The 20,592-nt window shown below is 53.3% G+C and overlaps 1 protein-coding gene across 4 annotated transcripts in view; it reads left to right on the top strand.

Moving 5' to 3' along the window:
* The window catches only part of CDH22 (cadherin 22), an 87,621-nt gene that overhangs the window by 8,981 nt on the left and 58,048 nt on the right, over positions 1–20,592 (top strand). Inside the window, exon 1 of one of the 4 annotated variants that reach the window (XM_086760412.1) lies at positions 555–607. The exons of the other annotated variants lie outside the window; for them this stretch is intronic. The gene's annotated coding sequence lies outside the window, so the exon portion shown is untranslated. Of the gene's footprint in view, positions 1–554; positions 608–20,592 lie in introns of those variants that run through there. 4 annotated transcript variants of the gene reach the window in all.

Below are 20,592 nucleotides of genomic sequence, written 5' to 3'. Positions count from 1 at the left end.
CCCCGAGCACGGTACGGGGGCAGCCGACGCGAAGCGGGTGCCCGGGGCGGGGGCGCCGTAGGGCGGGGGAGAGGGCCCGCGTCGGGGGCAGCGCCTCCTGCCCTCCCGGGGCCGCGGCAGCCCAGGGCGGGGCAGCCGACCCCAGGGCCGGGGCCAGGCGGGTCCCGGTCCCCAGCGCGAGGGCGAGGGGGCGGGCAGGCCGGCCCTGGAGCCGGGGCCCGCGGCGCGGAGCGGGCCGTTCCCCGGGGGAGCTCCCGAGGGCCGGATGCCCGGGGCCGGGGCGGGCGGGGACCCCGCGCTGCATTCTCAGAGTCTCCAGCAGAGGCTGGGCAGGGCAGGGCTGGCGGCGAAGGAGGGGAGCGAAGGAAGCGAGGGGGAGGAAGGCGGCTCTCGCCGCACATGCATCGCCAGCCACGCACCCCGGCGCCGCGCCCCGCCTCGCGCCGTGCCCGCCCGGTGCCAGCAGCCGGCTCCGCTCGCCGCCGCCGGTCGGGGCGCCGCACTGCCCGCCGCGCCGAGGCTGCGCGCCGCTCCCAGCCCGCTCCGTGCCGGGGCGCAGGATGCCGCGGGAGGCCGGGCGCCCCGCGCCGGGGGGCCGCCGCCCCAGGTAAGAGCGGGCGCGGGCGGCGGGCTCGGCGGGCGGCGGGGCGGGCACCTCGGGGGAGCCCAACTTCTCCGTCCCTCGCCGCGCCGCAAACTTTGCTGCCGCTGTGCCGGGCTGCGGCTGGCGCTCCCCGCGGGCGAACGTGGGCTCGGCGCCGGCCACCCCGGGGTCGCCGCCACCTCGGCCGCACAGCCCCGGCACCCCGGGGTGCCCCGGAATTGGCGCCGGGGCGGGAGCGTTGCGTCTCTCCAGTGCTGAGGGCCGGTGAAGCCGGAGATTTCACGCCGCTTTGGGCATCGCTGCCAGGGCGCTCGGCGGGTGGTGCCGAGGCTCCGGCACCGTCTGGGCCGGCAGCAGGCTTTCAGCGCGCCCGACAGTGAAGGCGCTCGGGTGCGTAAAGAGCTGCAGCCCTTTCTTAAACCGGTGGTACCTTAAAACATCCTCCTCGGGCTTCTTCCTACCCAAGAGCTATCTCCCCGTTCTGTTGCGGAGACCACAGCCCTTCACACTCGTTACCGCGGGGGCTTTGCTGGGGGATGTGCGTGAACGCGCAGCCGAGATGCCTGAGGAGTCCTGCCCGAGAACTGCCGAGTGGGCAGGGGAACAACTCTACAAAGCCACATTTTTCTAACAACAAACTAAAAATAACTGTGCTAAAACTAGCATTTTCCTTATTCAAAACGGTGGCTGTACTCAGGCCTTCTGGGAGCAAGAGCTGCAGCCACCTCTGCTCCTCCCGTGAGCCTGGCAAGAGCCTGCCCAGGCCCCAGAGCTGCCGCGCCAAGTGCATCGTGCTGGGCGTCCTGGGAGCTGGGCGTCCTGGGAGCTGGGCGTCCTGGGAGCGCATCCCGTGGCAGCCGGGCTCCTGCAGTCGTTCATGGTGCCGGCAGGGGAGGGACGGATGCGGTAGATCATAGAATCATAGAATGGTTAGGATTGGAAGGGACCTTGTTTGATTTCTGACAGTTGTAACGTTCCTTACAGTGTGGGGAGATGTGTGTTGTCTTTTCTTCTAACCTCGTTTTATGCATGAACAAGACTATTTACAGTGAAGATGGTGCCGACAGCAGCAACGAGAGGCAGGCTTAGAGTTCAGACATAACTTCGTAAGACAGTGTGGTGCACCCCAGGGAAGCCTTTGGACCCGAGAGGGCTGAGAAGGATGGCTCCACCAGAGCCCTAGTTCTCCAGAGCTTGCTTGCATGGCCAGAGGAGATAACTGGGGAGCTGTGGCTCTCTGTCCCTGCTGCTAGGCTGGTACTACACCGTTAAAATACCATGTGTTGCAACAACAGCCGATTCCATAGTCTTGCACGCCACCAAGGAAATCTCAGATGATGACTGTTTCATTGGGATCTGTTTCTATCTCTTCAGAGTACCTAACGATCAGAGAATGGCTGAAGCCCGCAGTCTCTGTACTTGTAGACCTTGTGCCCAGCTCAGACAGAGCCCAGGCTTTGCCAGGTTTTCCCGGATAGGACTGGTGGATGCTCTCCACCTCTTTCATGAGCACTGAGTGAGGAGTATTTGCAGCAAACAATTATCAGGGTTGGAGATCATCATCCTGGTACATCAGTTTTCAAACGCAGAAAAATTGCTTCTCTGGCTTTGGGTATCACATAACAGGGGGGTGAAATGGAAACAAGAGTCTGAAGCGGTTTTCCTGTACTGATACGGTGTTTGTTGGTGTTCAAGGCCAAAGGGTAGTTCTTCTGCTCCGTGATGGAATCACTGAAAATGTTGACAGTACCCTGAGTGCAGCGTGAGGTAGAGCCCACTAAAGTCTGAATAAGCCGTCCCAGATTCTGTACTGACTTTTGTATCACGTACACCCCTTTGCTCCAGGGAGGTGGGGGTCAGAGCAAGTGAGGCTTAGTCTCAGTATGAAATGCTGGTTGCTGAATAATACAATGTTGAAATTGGTGGGCTTGTGAAAGAAAATTATGTGCAGTTTCACAGGTAGAAAAAGCCAGCTTTGTTCCTGCCTTAAAAAAAAAAACATTAAAAATGCCCTTGCTTTTTGGTGCACTGACACTTTATAATATGATATGGTGATTTCATACCTAGGACAGAGAAGTGGCTTCTGAAACAAGGTCAATTTTAAAACTCTTCTTCAAAAGAAGCTAGCAGGTCTCCAAAAAAAAAAAAAAGGCTGTCAGTGGATTAAAAATAACAGTTAAAATCCTATTTTTCCTAGCTCTGTATCAAATAATATGATATTTTCATGATTTAAAATGCAATATCATAGTTGAAAAATCCATAGTTCCTTGCTTGTGTGTAAAGATTCTCAGAATAGGGTTATAATTTACTGTTTGTTGTGTATATTGTGTGAACAGCTTTTTGGCTTTTTGCGCTTCGAAAATGATATTGAGCTAGCAGGCTTTCTTCCTAGCAAATTTTACTTTTGTGCTCCTAATCACTAGCCCATGGTAGTAAAATTTGGTTGCAAATGTTGTGGAAGAATGTTTGTTTGAAACCCCTTTTGCTACACATGGACTTTAGGTCGTTAGAAGGATTACATTGTTCTTGGAAGCTTTGAAACAAAACTGGACTTTAGGTGGGATTTGATCTGATGTTATTCCTTTAAAGTACAATTACATATTTTTCCAATAATTATTTTCATATTCTGAAAACCCGTATTTGAAAAGTAAAGAAAAACAGATAGAAGAAGAAATAGTGTGGTGATAGTTGTGTTCTTTCAACATCAGGTTGCTAAACAGTATTTCTACAGAAGAATACAAGCGTGTATGAATCTGTCTCGTTATCTTTTGACTGTATGGTTTTGCCACTGTTTGGGTTTAGAAGCAATGACACTTCTCCGCAGATGAGTCCATACATAGCCTGAGGCACAGGCCATTTTGAGTGATCTGCTCTTTTGAAAAATTACATTTAACATTAGATGGGTGTGAGTCCCAACAAGATTCTTTGCCTGAGGTGGTAGGTGGACATGGTGTACAGCCATGTTCGCTGGATCTCTTTTGTCTCTACCACCAGTTTATTCCGTGGCATTTCTTTGTCGGGAAGGGTGGCCGATGGGAGGGATGGACCCCGGCTGTAGCCCTAAGAGCATCCTGCCCTGCGCCCGCGGTGCCTGCCCGCGGCTTGCTCTGCAGGGAGCAGGGCTCCCCCGTTCTGCCTGGTCCTGGGGCGGTGTCTGTGTGCAGCAGTGCCCTGGGCTGCAGGTGGGGGTGCAGAGCTCTGCCCCGTGGATTTGGCAACGCCAGCATTTGCGGGGTTGCACTGGCATGTCGCTGAGAGCACAGTCCCCGCTCCACCCCAGCAGCAAAGCTGGGTCTTTGTGGCTGGCTTTGGGCAGGAAATTGCTGCCTACCAGCCTTCCCTGCTCCTGTGCAGACCTGGTCCCTGGGGAGCTCATTTCAGGGGTTTGGTCTGAGACTCACCCAGGCACCTAGCATGGGTTGGGTGCCCACTACCTGCTCAGCTCTGCAAGGCTTCTCTATTTGCACTCACATCTAGTTTGTGGGTTGGTTTCTGCAAGAGTACTCCAGAGAGCACTGAGGGAAGAGAGACATGGGATCACTCCTCTTTACTTGCTGCTGTTGCCTCACCCACTATTGGCACTTCAGGTGGGTTTTCAGGTCTCTTCCTAATTAACTGTAGCTGGTGGCATTAACAACTGCAGGTGACTTGAACCTTGAGGCTCTCAACTCACCTGAAGCTGTTGATGGCCAGGAGCTTTCTGCAGCCAATGATGGGATATGAAGGGAGTCGCCATAGAAACATCTTGGGCAATAAATGGAGCTTCAAAAGCTTTGAACTCTTTTCAGCAGAAGTCTCCATGTGAATGTGGGTGCAGGGAGGTAGTGGTGTATGTGGATGGGGAAAGGTGTGTTCATCTAGCAGAGCAAGGATGTGAGACATTTGGAAACAGCAGCTGCAGGAGCAGGCGCAGGATTTAAACACTGCTTTGGTAAGCCAGGATTTCTCTGAAGTTTTGATTGCAAAACTGAGTCAGAGCGGAAGTGTGTGATGTGGTCCTGGTACTGGCCTGGCAGGAGAGAGCTCATTCTTGCAGGTGAGCTGTATCCACGGCCTTACAACGCACAGCCCTTCCTGTGCGCCGCAGCCAGTGGCTTGTGGGGGCGCTGGGGAAGCCTTGTCCCGCAGCGCTCCGCACAGCAGCGCCTGGGAACTCAGCACAGCTTTTGTGGGTGGCACCCATCTGTCTCTGATCCTCTTTCTTGCCTGCTGCTGCCCTTCCCTGTGGAAAGGCACTCAGGAGCACAGGCAGACCCCAGCTTACAGAGGGTCTGGGCGTTGTGCCCACCCAAGAGGCACTGGAGCTGAGTACCCTGGGGCATGCATCCTCCACCCCCAGGCCCTGGGTTTGCCCCCCTCAGTGCTCCCCTGCTGCCTTCCCTGGCAGAGCCTGGATTCCCCTTGCTGGCTGTCACAGGCTGCTTGCAGGCTGCAAGCTGGCCCAGGAGCCTGGGGTTCCTGATTGCAGGCTGCGGGGCAGATTGCTTCTCTGGGTCTGAGTCTTACATGGGCCAGAGTCAGGAAGGAGAGAGAAAGGTTTGGCTGCTTCAGAGGCTTAGAAACCCCCATGGTCTGTAGCTTCAGTGTGTGCCTGGGGATGCTGCGCTCCCTTCTCCAGTCCTGTTTCCCTGCATCTCTCTCTGTCACACTGGGATTATCTCCCTCTGCTCCTAGTGCAGCTGCTTCCTGGAATCTCAAATCCCCAAAATGCTGTTTCTCCAATAATCCTTGTCATTATAAAGTGGCTCCTAAGCTCAGAGCACCTCCTCCTCTCCACAAACAGCACCCTGTCATCCACTCTAGAAAGGAGCAGTTTGAGAAGGGCACGTACTAGACATGAGCAAATGAGCTTGTTAACCTGGGACAGGACACTGTCCCCCTGCACATGGTACCAAACTCCAGAGCTCCCCTTGGACCCATCTGTGTTTTCACTATTCCATTTTTTTAAGTGTGAAAACATGTTTTCTCCCCTGTTGTGGCCCTGGTGAGGCAGGTGGCTCGTGGTGGTGTGCGTGTGTGGGAGGGGGAACCGTTTCCCCTGTCACTGGCGTCTGGGTGGTGGGGGACGTACAGGCGAGGGGTTCCTTCTGGAGCAGGTCTTCACCAGCTTTCTGAGCTTGGCTGCCTTCCCGCTTATGAAATACAGCGGGACCTGTGCATGGCAGGCAGGAACAGCTGAGCATCAGCAGAGTCCTTAAGGAATTATATCGCTGCTTAAACTTTTAAAAGGCAGCTGAACACCGTTTGCTGCGGCTCCCCGGCGGCACGGCATCTCTGCGGTACGGCTCCCGCCCCGGTAACGCAGCGAGCGGCGGGGAGCCCCCGCCCGCCCGGGGGCCGCGGCCCGGCTTCCCCCGGGTTTTGGGAGGAGCGAGGACGCGTGCCGGCAGAGGGAGCCGTGCAGCCTCCTTCGGTACGCACGGCCCGGCGCGGCAATTAACCAATTAGTCTGGGAGGTGAGGGAGAGCCGGGGTCCTGCCCTGGGCAGGGGCTCGGCCGGTCTCGCCGAGCCTGGGAAGTGGCCGTGTCCTTCCGCAGTCCCCCGCTCTGCCCTGCCGCCCGAGTTCCTGTCTCGGGTGAACCCTTGGGTGGGTTTGGTCTGGCCCAGCTGCCGGTGGCCGGGCCAGGCCTGAGCGGCCTCCACGGCAGGCATGGCGGAGGCGCGTGCCGGCGCCCCGGTCAGTTGGCAGGTCAGTTGGCAGCGTGGGCAGCGGGCGAGCCGCAGGCCCGCAACGCGCTGGGGCTGCGGGATGGGTGACCCGGCAGATGCAGACTGGCCTGGCTTTGCCTTGCCCAGGACTTGGCGATGGACCAGCTAAGGCAGACAAGAGCTTGCGAGCTGGAGCTGGGGTTGTGAGGTCGGGCGCGGTTGGTCCGGCCTAGAGGAGTGCCTGCTGTGCTGGCAGATGATACTGCTCCCTTCCTTTGTACCAACCACAAAGCGATTCAGGGATGAAGTGAAATTCAAGCACTGAACCTTCCCCAGCTGGAGTAGCAACCACAGATGAGCATTTGTGGACTGCGTCTGAAAAAGCCGTTTCCATTTTTGTGGAAGGGACGCTCGTGTCTGGCTGGGAAGGATGCTGGAACTATCAGTTCAGGCTTGAATTAGTTTTGCACCTGGAGTGCTGATGTGCTTTGGTGAATTAGAGAGGGGTGGGAGTGCGTCACTGGGAGGTGATGGCAGCTGGGTGAGCTGGTGGTGCTGGGCTGCTCCAGGACAGGAGGTGTGAGCCGGCATTGTGGGACTGAGAGGCTCAAAGCATTGTGTGAGGAGAGTGGCCGTGGCTGCTGCTCTCTGGTTAATGCGTTCGGAACAGGGTCAGTCTGACTCTGCTCTGGCAGTGAACACAGCCAGCAGTGGTGCTGCCGAGTGTTTTGGGACTGTTGTGGGTGAGCTCCGGGAAGCAGCTGAGCACCACACAGCTTGCTCACTCTCAAGCAGGGCAGGGAAGGGTAAAAGCAAGAAAACTTATGGGTTGAGATAAAAATGGTTTAGTAAGCAAAGGAGGAGTGGAAGAAGTGGGGGGGGGGGGACGACAAAACACCAAAAAGGGATCCAAAGGCAAGCACTCGCTGTCTTCCATTGGTAGATTGATGCCCAGCCATTTCCTCAGCAAAAGGTGGCTAACCCCCAAGCTCCCTCCTCTCCCTTTGTGTTGCTGAGCATGATGTTAGACAGCATGAGAGACCTCTTTGGTTAGTTTGGGTCATCTGCCTGGTTGTGTCCCCTCCCAACCTCTTCTGCACCCCTAGTTTATTCACTGGGGGGGCAGAGCGAGAAAAAAAGAGGTGGCCTTGGTAACTGTGCAAACATTATTTGACAATAACTAAAACATTGGTGTGTTACTAGTGGTGGTGTTGTCATGGACCTAAAACACAGCGCCATATGAGCTGCTCTGAAGCAAATTAACTCCATCCCACCCAGACTCAGTACAAGCACTGTTAAACACCTTTTATTGTATGCCCCATTGGAGGGTGCCTTTGCAAAAGAGCCCTTGTTAGACCTGGGCAGCGCAGTGGGAGATGCGGCCTCTGCCCTGCGGATCTGATGGTAGAGGCACAACTCAAGGTTTCCTAGGCAGAGGCATGCCACTGCCTGTGGTGCTGCCAGGCATGCCTTCTGTTGTGAGAAGCTGGAGACAACTGAGTGCTGGAAAGCATGCCTCGTGGAGCACGGCTGCATGCGCGCAGTGAGCTGCTAGCTGAGCCAGTGTAAATTAGCCCCAGTCCACCACAGCGGTGGAGCTGGCGGGACAACATCTGACCTGTGACCACTCTCAGGGGGCTGTGGCTGCTGCTGAATATCTCCCTCCAGATCCTGGGCACAGGCTCCAGTCAGGTTTGGTGATTCTAGGGAGGCCTTTTCCAAACATTAGACTGTCTCCAAACCAGAAGATCCTGCAGCTGAGTCTGTTGCTTATACTGAGCACTGTCCTGGTTGTGAAAAGCTGCTGTGAACTAGAAATGAGAGGGAGGGACCATGAAACACCAGGCTGGAAGGCCTTTTCTTTAAACCACAGCTGAGCTGGGCTTAGGCAGAGGTAGGACACAATGTCTAGTCCTGGCTTCCACAAGGCGGCACGTGTGTTTCCCTTGTGAGCGATCAAAGGCTGGTATGGGGACTCTTATCTTTTTTTTATACCTAGTCCGTCACTATTCTATCTGGTCCCTCCCAAGTATATTTAGAAATAGTAATGACAGTTTTTCTTTCTCCTTTTCTAGCTAGCGTGTGAAGTGTTTGCTAAGCTTATATGTTTTAGATGGCTTTGTGAGTGAGGTCTGTCTGTGAGTCTGTGCACCAAGGTGAGGAGAGCTGTCTCATGAGCTGATGTGTTTGGTGCACCCCACCGTGGGGGGCTGAGGACTGTGTAGATGCAGTGCTTCTGTCTGGCTCAGTCCTGAACCTGTCAGAAATTTTGTGTCAGCCCTGCTCAGGGCAGCTGTGTCTTGTCCTGTTTTTGAATCGCAACGGCTGCGTTGGTGTCAATTCACTGTGAGGTCTGATGGGAGAGGTGTGTGGCAAGAGGCGTGTACAGCTCTGAGTCCAGCATGGGGGAGAATGGCTTTTTGGCTGGACACCACTTGGCTTTGGATGCCCAAACTCTGCCTGAGGCTGCTGGCAGCAGAAGGGTGGTTATTTGTAGGGGAGGACACAAAGGAGCACATTTGTCGGTGTTGTGGTGCTCCCAGCTGGCTTCGGCCCGTCCAGTGTTTACTTCCCGTGGTGTTAGGAGTGATGGGGGCCTGGAGACCGGTGTGTCGGCACGCAGGGGAACGGCACAGCATGGCTGGAGTAAGGGTGCCTGTGCAATTCAGGATTTCAGCACTTTTGTGTCTGGCTGCTTGTGTTGTGGGTGGCAGGCTCTGGATGGACCTGTTCTTGCTCGGGCATACGCTAGGGACTTTGGGGCTATATGCATGAGTTCCAACGTGATGGTCACCAAATGAGCTAGAGAGGAGTGTGGAGAGGGAAGAGGAAGTGAAACTACCCAGGGAATAAGGGGAGAGACAGCAAGGGTCTGCAGCGTAGTGACAGAAAGAGCAGAATGCACATGGACCAAATGTGTGAGGATGAGAACGCCATGTTTGCGTGTGGGAAAGCGGGAGTGTGTCTGTGTAGGTCTGCTGCCCGTTCTCCCCCTCCTGAGAGTGGAGCTGCTTTGGGGAAAGGGTGGGCACTCTGGGTGAGGGTACTCGGAGCCAGCTTCTTTCCACTTTTGTGGCTGCAAAGGTCTTTCAGTGTCAGCAGTGCCAAGCAGCTGTTGGGCTGTGTGCTGGATGGAGCGAATTAGCTCGCAGGAGTCCTGCGCGTGCGCATTCTGGGGGGGTGCCCTTGCTGGAGCAGTGCAAGGCTGCAAACACGCAGTGGGTCCGGGGGACTCCAAGCTGCAGACAACTGCTCCTGCCTGTGCGGGTTTCCGTGCCCCCTCCTGGGTGCATGCGTGCTCACGTGTTGCAGCACCATCCTACTCCCTCACGTGTGTGCGTATCTCTCCTTGGCTCTATTCTTTTGCATGCACTTTGTGCATTTGCTTTTCTGTCCTCCCTGTTGCTGCTGTAGTCTCTCTCTCTCCCTTTGTTCCCTGGGCTGCTTTGCTGCCTCTTACTTCACCATGTCCCTCTTTATTCCTTTTGATAATAATAACATTAGAACCTACGTACAAGGCCCCAAGGTCCCTGCTGTGTGCAGATACATCAGGAAAGACCCTTCAAAGCCTGTGTGCTGGAGAGAGAAGATTCTCATAGTCTCACTATTGCCAGGACCAGCGGAGGCAAAGGGCTTGACTGTGAAATACCACCTGTACAAAACCCCACGCTGTGTTGTGTCCGGCCTGGAATGTCAGAAGTGAAGATGGCAGTCTTGTCTGATGGAGTTTTACACCAAAGCCCTGAACCCTTATGCCTGATTGAGGAATTGGCCAATTAATCTCCCTTTATCACGTATGCTGGTTGTTCCCAGAGCTCCCAGTCTGTCCCTTCCTCGTTGTGCCATTAGTTTGCTTTTGACATTAAAGAGAAGCTACTTGCAGATTCCGTTCTAGTCTGCTGTGTTCATGTGCTTTGAGCTCTCAGAAATGTTCTCCTTTTCGACTGCAGTTTGTACATTTGGCCTCTATTGAGAGCTGATGCCTCAATGGGATGCTGAGGTCTGGTGGCTGGAAAGCAGCGTTTCTAGTGACACACTGAGGCTGCCTTTGCCTGTGTGATGCCCACTACATTTCCTTTGCTTAAAGGCCCTGTGTGGCTGCTGGATGCTGGTCCACAGTCTGCAAATATAGTGCTGGAGCGGGGTGGAGGAAGAATCAAATCTTTTTTTTTGGTTTTTTTTTTTTTTACCTGACAAAGTGGTCAGTTTCTTGCGGAGGGAAGGCTAGTACTGCATCTGGATTGCAGAATCATATCCAGAAACCTAGAGTGTTCTTGTTGATTTGTCATAAGGACATGGCTCTGCTGCACTAGTCCATCGTGATATCAAGGATTCAGACTCTAGCTAGGGAAGGAGTCTGAAATCAAGAGACAGATTTAACACTTAATTTTTTTTCTGCTCTTAAAGTCCTCCACGAAATGTGCATCCTGTCTGTAGTGGTCTCTTTCGGCTTTGTTCAGCCACACTCCACAGTTTGCTGCCGCTTGTTTCCACTTTTGCGATCTCAGAGGTGACCCGTTGTTATGCCTGTGTCGGTGCTTGTGTCCTGAATCTCCTTGCTGAGAACTGGGTTTGGGAACGGGCAAGCAGCGGGTAGTAAAACCAAAAGCCATCACCTGTTCCTGGAGTTTGCTGCTGTCTGCAGCTATTTTTATTTATACACAGCAAAACACACTGAAGCAACAGGCCATTTTGGCATATTTGCTTACCCTGGGTGTTCTCTTTGAGCAGCGTGACCTGGATGTAGTGTCATTACTCAAGAACAGTAAAATGAAACTGAGAGTGGAGCAGGCCCTTCCATTCTCGCCTCTCTGCAGTGAAGGGCAGAAAGAGCAAGGAGTCCGTAAAGCCCGTGCCTGCCTCTTCCGGGGCAGCCTTTTTGCTTGCACTTACGTTGGTGGCTGTATTAGGACTGGCCACCAGCAGGACCATCTCCTCCTTTCTTTGGGCAAAGTGTCTCAGAGAGCCTGAACACCCTTTCCAAGGAGAAACTTGGTCTGTCTTCTGAGCTGCAGACCTGGGGGACGATGTCATTTGCTGACGCAGCAGCACTGGCAACTCTGCTCAGATCCTAGGCATGAAGATTTTGGGATCCGGACTTGGGAGTACCTGTATGTCAGTGCTGACAGCGAGCAGTAAAGCAGGGGGCTCCCAGAGCAGGTGGCCGAGGTCCCCCTTGATGAGGGGTCTGGTCCTGTCTCAGGCTCCTCACTGTGGGAGAGAAGAGTGGGTGGTTTGCCTTTCTCCGGTGGTAGCTGTTGCTGCCTTAGATTTGCCCATGGCATTTAGAGCTCTCATCTGCTCTGGGCTGCTGCGCACCGGCCCACAGCTCTCAGGAGAGCCCCGATAGCTGAAGGTGGAGAACTAGAGTGATTCCTTCCTGGATGAGGCATGCTAGTGAAAAATAAACTGGATCTGGCAAGGTGAGGTCTTTGAACAGCACCTCTAAGTGCTGACAGGGCTGTTCTGTGCTGGCTGCCTGTCCAAGGGTCTGCGTCCTTTCGGACTGAGTCAGGAGCTGTTTGCAACGTGGAGAGCGGCAGGCATCGTTCTGCTGGTGAGGGTGCGGGAGAAGTGTGATGGAGCTGGCAGAGCTGGGAAAGCCTGGGTCTGTCTGGCCAGTACAGGGCACGCTCCCGAGGCAGACGGGACAGAAATGGAGCAGGGCCTTGTCCCCTGATGTAGCATTTACTGCTGTGTGTTGGGAGAGCCAGGATCTGCCCTTCCCTGAGGGGAGGTGGAGGACCAGCACTCCTCGCCTCTGCACACAGGGGAAGGCGGTGGGGCTGGCAAGCCTCTCTCCAAACTGTCCCATCACTCCTCCACAAACCCTCCCCTCTCGCTGGTTAAGATTAGTATTCAGTTTGTGGAACGGGCTATGCAATTAACACAAAGGTACAGTCATTCATCCTGACTGGAGGACTCATGGGATCAGATGTACTGGGGATAGGAAGCGGAGGCTTTCTGCTGGGAAAGAATGTCACAGCACAGCGGACACAGAAATGAAAAGCTATTAATAATGATCTCGGAACTTCACTTCCATCAGCTGTTTGTTTAAAGGTGCCCCATATTCAAAGCCTCCTGATTTATGTGGGCAATAACACTCACAGTCCTGGGATCACTTTTTTAAGCAAGGCTAATGGGGTGAAACCGTCATACTGCGACAGTAGAGATCAAGCTGGGAAAATGATACTGGAGAGAAAAATAAACTATTGCTTAGATTATCCAGGAGCTGCACTGGGCTGGGAGTTGGTGTGAACTCCCTGCTCTTCCAGCATTTATTAAGGCTTTTACTTCCTTTTTTCTCATTCTTTGTGAACAGAATTTACCGGGCACGGAAGGATATAAAAACTTTATTCTACCAGACAGGATGCTAAAAGCTTCTGGTTTTGCATTCAAGTGAAGTTTTGTCTGACGCAGCCATGTGTAGCTGTTCTGCCACGCAAGGCCCTGGGGGAAACAGCGTTCCCATCCCTCTCTCCGGGGGTTCCTGTCCTGACTTGGCCCCACTCCTGACGGACCGGTTCCTCTGGGGAAAGGAGTCTCTGCCCTCCTCTGCCCGTTGCTTGGTTTTCACTTGCACAGCTGTGCTGTCAGGGCACCTCAGCTGTGTGCCCTGAGGGGTGGAGGTGAAATGTTTGGGGCTGTGGTGAGGAGGGGGAGAAGGGGCCCCTCTGCTCTGGAGGGAGGCCAGCTTCCGTGCGGATACTCTTCACAGGGCTGTTTGCCCGGGCACCATCCATGAGGACTGCTTGGTGGGGCCGTGAGCGCTGGGCCAGCACTGGCCTGGCTGGGGGATTTGGCACAAACTCCTGATGTTTGCTTCTTCCTGCAGCGGGGAGGTTGGATTGTGGGTGCAAGGAGGGCTTGGGGCAGGAGGAATGCAAGGGAGCTGTGCTGGTTTCTTCTGAATCTGCCAAGCAAGCCCTTGGGAGACAAAGTTGGTTTCTCCAGCTCCCTCTGGACATCCGGCAGTGTGCAGAAGGAAAGCCAGATGTGGGCCATCCAGAGCATACTTGACTCTGTGGTGTCTGCAAGGCGGTGAGCAGCTTTTGGCAAAACCTGCCTGTTCTTCTTGGGGAAGTGGCACGGCACTTGGTGCTGGCCGTTGTGGTTCACGTGGCTCTGGACAGGGCCTGGCTCCTGGGACACAACTCCAGGTGCTGTGCATCATCAGAAGCTAGTAGTGGTGATGTAATTAGCAGAATGAAGCAAATGATTCCAAAGAAATAATGCATCTATCATTGATGACTGAAAGCAAAATTTAGCCTATTGCTGTTGTCTGCAGGTTGCCTACAAGGAGGTTGTAATCTTTGTCTGTTACAGGCTGGAGAAAGCCTGTATCTCAAACTCATTAGTGTGCTGTGAGAATTGCTTGCTTAGAGACCTGATCCCTCTGCGCCAGGCCCAGCGAGAGGGTGAGATTCCTCTGGGCTGTGCTTTGAATGAGTCTCTGCCTGGGTGGCCATCCAGATGCCCTTCTGGGTCTGTGAAGCTCTGCTCTTTCTGAAGAACCCTTGCTTGTTCCTGGCCTCCTTTGCTCGAGGTGCAGCCTGAGGGGCCCAGCGGGGCTCTGACCGCTTGGGGCAGCCCCGGGGGGCGTGCGGTGGCTCCATTCTCTCTGTGCTCCTCTTGAAGACGTAGACTTTCAGATAGACTTGGCCAAAATGTATTACCTGTGTAGGAGACTCACTACCAAGGGTTTCTGTCAACTGTGGTGTATTTTTCTGAGCAATGCTGAATCTTAGCAAGGCATATGTGCTTCCTGTTTGGAGGATGAGGCTGTGTAACATTCAGCTTCAGGTTCCTGAATTTCTGTGATGCCAAGATTCCTTCCTTTCTCCTCAGTGTGTCTGCTCAGGAACTTCTGGAGAGTGGGAAGGTTTGGGGCCGGAGCCTCCTCCGTGTGCCAGAGAAGCCTGTGTGGAGGCAGGACATCGCACAGGCGGTGGCTGACGGGCTAAGGGTGTGTTTGGGAGCGATTCGTGCCGGCCTGTGCGCCAGCTGCCTCACGGGTGCTGCAGGGGCAAGTCTGGGTGGTTGAGGACTGCACCTGCAGAGCGGTGGATTTTGGCAGGATATTGTTGCAGAAATAATTTTCTTATCTGCTATACCGTCTTGTTTCTAATTCTTATTTAATGAGTTCCTCTAAAAATGAGAAAATAATTGTAACAGTTTTCTTAAGTGTGAAAGATCAGGCTGAAATTGGCATTAGAAACTAATTGCTCTCATTCTTCCGCCTTCTGACAGATGTTTATTGCTGCAGACCTTGTCCTGAGGTGCTGACGAAGCCGCTTGCCTCTTCAGGCTGCTTTCGGCTTAAGGGACCTACATCAGAAAGTTGGTGCCTGCTTCTAATCTGGACTATGCACAACGTGATTGTTCTGTTATGCTGGGGAAAAAGTACAAAGCTGTGGGTGTGAGACCTTGGTGCAACTCCCACAGGTCTGTCCCGCTTTTCACTGCTCTCCTGTACTCCCTTGTGTCCTCCCCGCTTCAGTGTGGTGATCCTGGGCTGACTTGGTCTTAGTCTCAAAATGACAGTGTGCTGCCAGAGGAAGAGGCTTCCTTGTACTTGTGCACTCAATAAAGAGGGGTCATGTGTCTCCCATCACACAGCCTGAGAGATTTCCAGGGACAAAATTGCCAAGAGGTTTAAAATGTATAGGGAAGAAGAGTGAGCAGCAGCAGAACCTTCCTGAAAGTGACATGTGCCTGCCATAGCATTTATTTAACCAGAGGACGCAATCTGAGCCTGACCTTGAACCCTGAGCAGCAAATTGAAGGAAGTTTCTTTGAACCTTTCTGGCTCAGTGTTATTCTCCATAGGAATTTGGGGAGACTTTCGTGAGAGGTAGAAAGTTGCAGACAAGAAAGCTGTGAACATCTTCAATTTTCCATTTAATCACACAATATTGAATGATAAATAATTCATGCATCTGCCAAACATTTGCTTGAAAGAATCCAATTCCCTCCACATTTGTCAAAATGTAAGAATTCTGTTTTGTGTTGGTTTGGTGTTTTTTTTTCCTAACCTGTCCTTTAACTTCTGCCCAGATGCCCATTTGTCTGGGCTGTCGGCTTTGGTTCCCCTTCCCCGGTTTTGGGCAGTCCGGTGCTCGTGCCTTTCCTTCCATGTGCTGCTTGCCAGGGCCCACAGAGGTGGCAGCAGCATGCAAGGAGGGGAGCGATGGGGGCTCCTGGGTGTCCTTGGGCCGCACCACGGGGATCAGCTCTGGTAGGGTTCTCTGCCCTGCTGTGTGGGAGCATTTCTGGCTCCTTGTGAGGCGGTGGGGCGTAAAACATGCACGACTCTTGGGAATGCAACTTCTGACTCTGTACAGGGCCTTTGTGAGGGGATGACTTTCAGATGCGGCTATCTATCCAGATCCTCAAATTAAGGACCTGCTGTGAACTCTGCAGCTTTCTCTTCATAGCAGGAGGAACTCTGTCCACCCCAGCAGTTGTGACAGATGCTGAGATAGCTGCAGACGTTTCCCCAGAACCAGCACCGCTCACGCTTGGCCTGCGGGGTGGAGGATCTGTGTTCTCTCTGCCTAGGACAAGGATGCGCAGGAAGTGTAGTGGCTGGGTCGATGTCTGTTGCTGCAGGCGTTGGAGGGGCAGCGATGGCACCTTGTCCTCCTGCCCAGCTAGAGATAGGGTCTCCTTCACGTGCTCTCTTTCAGCATCACCTGGGTGTTAACGCCAGTTTGGCATTGACTTTCAGTTCCTGTTTGGCCAGTCGCCTGTCTCAGCCCAGTCCTTCAGAAGTTTCTTGCAATAGCGTTGACTAAGATAATCTACTGTAATTTGTGGTTTTTGCTTGCTACATGCGGTCCCTTCTAATTTTCTGACAGGTTGTTACTGAACTCATTGTTTGTTTTTTCCCTTTCAGTTTTTATGTTGGATTTGGCCTCATGGCAATGGGGCTTCTCTTTTTCGTTTGGTTGGTTTTTTTCATCTCCCCTCAGCCGTTGAGAACTCCGATTCTTCTGTGTCTGTTCACAAGCCTTTGGGAAGCTGGGGAGATATGTTGTGTTTCCTTTCTCTGCTGAAGCAGTTGGTGGGTCCTAGCAAGCAGAGTGCTTAGCAGCGTACAGCTTTCCTGTGCAAAGGCAAGACTAGCTGTGCCCTGTCAGATCAGAGTGCTCAAGTGCTTTGTTTTGCTGGTAGTTCAGGCAGTTTGTCAGGTTCCCAGGGAAGAGGGACTTGCCTGCGATCCCGTGAATCATCCCTTGGGCTCAGCCTTCCCTCTCCTGTTGGGTCAGAGATGACAGCACCCCAGATGCATGGGACTCTGCAGGGTGGCAGCGGGAGTTTGCACTGCCGGTGTTCTGCTCTCAGCCAAGACTTGTGTGCTCAGCTGTGCCAGTGTTGATGGGCGTACCCTGAGCTGCTGGATACCCAGGCTTTAGCACTGCGTTGAATCGGCAGAGGGATGACCAGGCTGGTGCTGTGATGTTGCTCGAGTGTCAGAGGCTTCTGCCTCTGACAGCTGGAGCTGCCTGGGGATTTGTGAGGCAGGGGACACCTCTGCCGTGGGAAGCAGGGGGGAAACGCCTTCTGCTGCTGTGCCTTTGACACTGCTGCGTGTTGCTTGCATAACTGCAGCAAGCAGGATGCTGAGGGGAGTGATGTCCAGGGAGCAGGAGGGACTGGCGTGGGGCTGGCAGAGCTGGTGTGTGATGAATGGGTAGCTGCAGCCACTTGCAGTCCCTGTTCTGAGTGGCAGGAAGGGACCTGGTGTGCTCAAGGGCTTGGAGAGTGAAATTTGGAAAGAGGAAAGTGCAAATGGTGTAACAGAGCAGTCTGCGAGGTCAAGCAGTTCCAAGCTCTGGACACGGGCAGCAGCCCTCGCTGGGGCTGTGCTTTCTCCCATCCATCCGACTTGGTTCCTTGGTGCTCAGAGGCAGAGCCTTTGCGTGCTCAGCTGGGACAGCAGTTTGTGCTGGAGGCCAATGGCTCTACCTGGTTGAAGCCTCCTGAGAGCTGTGGTCAGCTGGCTCCTTGTCTGGGGGTTGGTGTAGATGCGCTGGCGTTGTGGTGCGGGGAGCTGCGCTCCAGCCTGCAGACGTGCGAGGTGCAGAGCGGCTCCGCACTTTGTTCCTTCTTGGCTTGGAGGTGGTTTCTTCCAGACCTGGGCAGAGGGAATCATGTATGTATTCAGGGCCACAGGAAGATGCCTTTGCTTCTACCTCCTCTCAGATTGTTTTTGAAGGCAAATTAAAAGTATTATATTCACATAGACAAGGCATGAAAATTCCGTCTTTGGAAAAGAATTGCTGCAGAGCGAGACCGTTATGGCTGTAAAGCCCTCTTCCCTAAGGCAGACTTTGAGATTTTCTTTGTAATTAAAATTTCTTTGAAACTCGGAACCAAAGAAGATTTGGAGGAAAAATATCTCCCGAACTTTGAAAATACTTTTTTTTTTTTCCAAACAATGCTTGTGTGAGAGCTTTAACAAATACTGTTCCTCCCAGTGTGTCTGACAGCAGAGAGTGACTGAGCACAAGAAGTCAAAAAGTTGTGAGGAGCTCCTGCTCTGACAGTTGCTGTGCTCTTCTATTAGAATTTCTCAAGGCAACATCAAAGGGGACAATAATTAAACCTAAAGCAACTTAAAAAGAGAGAAAATGGATGTTTAGTCATACAGTCCTGAGCATTGTGTAGGTAGAAATTCCTCTGGAAAAACAACTTTACCTGGGCTGTGTGCAAGTTTATCTGAGGAAAAAAGCAGAGGAAGAGTCCCCTGCTGGGAGAATAATTCAAAAGAAACAGGAGGAGGAAACCCAGATACTTACTTAAAGAACAAGCATGAGTAAACTTTTACTAAGCATAATGGGCTTTCTGCTCTGTTGTCAAAGCTGAGGCTAGGGTGACATTAGTGAGAACTTGATTTTATCATTATCTGCCTGTCTTCTGTGCTCTGTATCAGGGCTGAAGACTTGCTGAAGGGCAGATTGCTATCAAACATTGCTTTGCACAGTCTGGGCCTGCGCTTGGGATATGTTCATCCAGTAACTGTGGTTACACAAGCCTTTCAGTACATAAGTAAAAATAAAAGTAATGTAAATATCCTCTTTCAAAAGCCTCTACAGTTTTGAATCCCTTGGCCATTTATCTCCAAATGCGTGCCATCCAGATCAATATCTCTAGCCATCTCTCACTTGATTGGCAAAATGCACTGAGGATCTGGAAAGGACACTGAATTAGAGTATGCCTTCTGCAGAACCTGTTTCAGTAGAGGGATGCTATGGGGGTTCCAGAACTTGCAGTGGCAAAACTATGTCTAGCTTGCAGTTGCTCTCTGTGGCACCGTGTTGTTCTGACACATTGTCCAGCTTTGTTTTATCCAAACGTTGGTCCTTAAATGCCTCATCACTGATGGGATCTGCTATGGAATGGGAGCTTGCAGTGCAGTGGCTGTGGTCATAATCCGTCTTGATGTGAGCGGGTATCCCACACCTGTGCTCTCACCAGTGCTGATGTCCCTTGCGGAATCAGCAATGCGTGTTAATGTGTTCCAGGCAGAGACACTTGGGTATGGTGGCTGTGGGTGCTGCGGTGGTGCAGAAGGTTGGAGCAGCAGCCGGGTTGTGGTGTTGGTCCCTGGTGTTGTCCATCTGCAGAGCACTCCCTATGGGGCTGAGGGTTGGGGGCCCTGACTATTCCGTTGTCCAGCCCAAAGGGGTAATTGTAAAATGCCTCTTGGTTGCTAGGAAGGAGCTGTGGGAAGTTTTGCGGATATAGGTGGGTGCTTGGCCATGGTGCTCCAGGGTTGGTATGATGTTGGGGTGCATTGTCAGGGCAGCGTGTGGGATGTTGGATGCTTGCATGTGATGTGCCTGCCACGTGGCCTAGTCTGGAGATAGTATGTTACGTCTGACAAGATTTGCCTTCTCCTTCGTCTCTAGATTTTGAGAAGTTCATGAAAGAAAAAAAGTGTCTTTGGCTCATTTTGTCTTACAATATCCAGTAGAGAAAGTGAGCTCCAGAGAGCCTGAGTTCATGTCTTAGCCCTAGGCCTGGAGATTATGAACCATCTTAAAGCTTTGCAGCAGCCTTGCCGTGCTTGTGTTACCTGCATGCAGCAGGTACTGGAAGCATGCTCTAGCCAGCTGGTTCCTTTTCCCAGGAAGGGGAGAATTAAGTGGATTTGAATTCTGTTTAACAGGAGGAGATGTGGTTACACACTGCGTGCTGCACTGTAGGCAGTACTAGAGAAGAATTGCTGTTGAAGTAATTGCGGGCTTTTTGCTGCCCAGTCTCCCAGCGAGGTCCGTCTGAGGCGGGCTGCCGTGCCGCCCACGCTCTCGAGTGCAAGGCAGGTGGGCTCCCTGTGGAGGCAGGCTGAGCCGGCGCTAGTGCGGTCCCCAGAGCTGCTGTTGTGCTTGCACGTGGCCTCTGCTGTTCCCTCACAGCTGGCATGTGTGGGTGGTGCTGGGCCCTGTGCTGGGCTCCCTGGTCTCTGCCATTATTGCTGTGTGCAGGAGGTGGCAGGGCTGGCCTTTGGGCTCACCCTCAGAACTCTCAGGTAAGGCATGTTGGGGTCAGGAGGTGCTGGGCAGAGATTAGAGGAGCCTGGTTGGTGCTGGAGGTTTGCCCTGCTATTTGGAGAGGGTCTTCAGACAGACTTCTGTATTTGGGGAAGAAGCTGGTGTAAAGCTGTGCTCATCCGGCTGCTTGCTGGGGAGCCTAGCAGGAGCTTTTGTCTGTCTGACTCCTGTCCTGGATCATCTCCAGAGATGCTGTAGTCCTGCCTGTTGGGAGTAGCACTGTGGACCACTGACAAGGCTGTCTGTGCTCTGTGTCCATCTCCAACCTGCCTCTTGCATCTCCCGTGCTCTGCTCTCCACCCTCCTGTGCAGTAGCTGTGCTTGGTGCCAAAGCTGACAGAACAGTGTTGGACCAGCATGGCTTCCTCATGACTGCAGTGAGAGATACCAGCTCCAGACCAACGAGGCAGACCTTGGGATGCAGGCACAGCAGAGCTCTTCCCAGCCCCCTTTGTTGGTGCGTGGTCTGCCCTTGGGAAGCCAGCAGAGAGCACGGTGTGAGGAGCAAGAGTCCGGCACCATGAGCCTACAAGGTCCTTGTTGTCACCTGTGAGGTTGGGCTTCTGCATGCAAGTGCTGGACGTGACTGCTAGCCCCTCCCCAGAGACTGTCCCTGCTGTGTTGCTGTCTGCTCCTTCCGTGGCTTTGGGTGATGGGGCTGGAGCCAGGTAGCTGGTACTCCCAGTCTGAACTCATTCTGCAGGGAGGTGACTGAGCAGCGAGGACTGTGCCGAGGACTGTGTGGATCAGAACTGAGCTATCGTCTCTGACTAGCGACC

Source organism: Chlamydotis macqueenii, chromosome 16, assembly GCF_036417535.1.
Source record: "Chlamydotis macqueenii isolate bChlMac1 chromosome 16, bChlMac1.mat, whole genome shotgun sequence".
Taxonomy (NCBI): Eukaryota; Metazoa; Chordata; class Aves; order Otidiformes; family Otididae; genus Chlamydotis; species Chlamydotis macqueenii.
The sequence above is the reverse complement of the archived record's forward strand: the minus strand, read 5'-3'. Positions and strand labels throughout refer to the sequence as shown.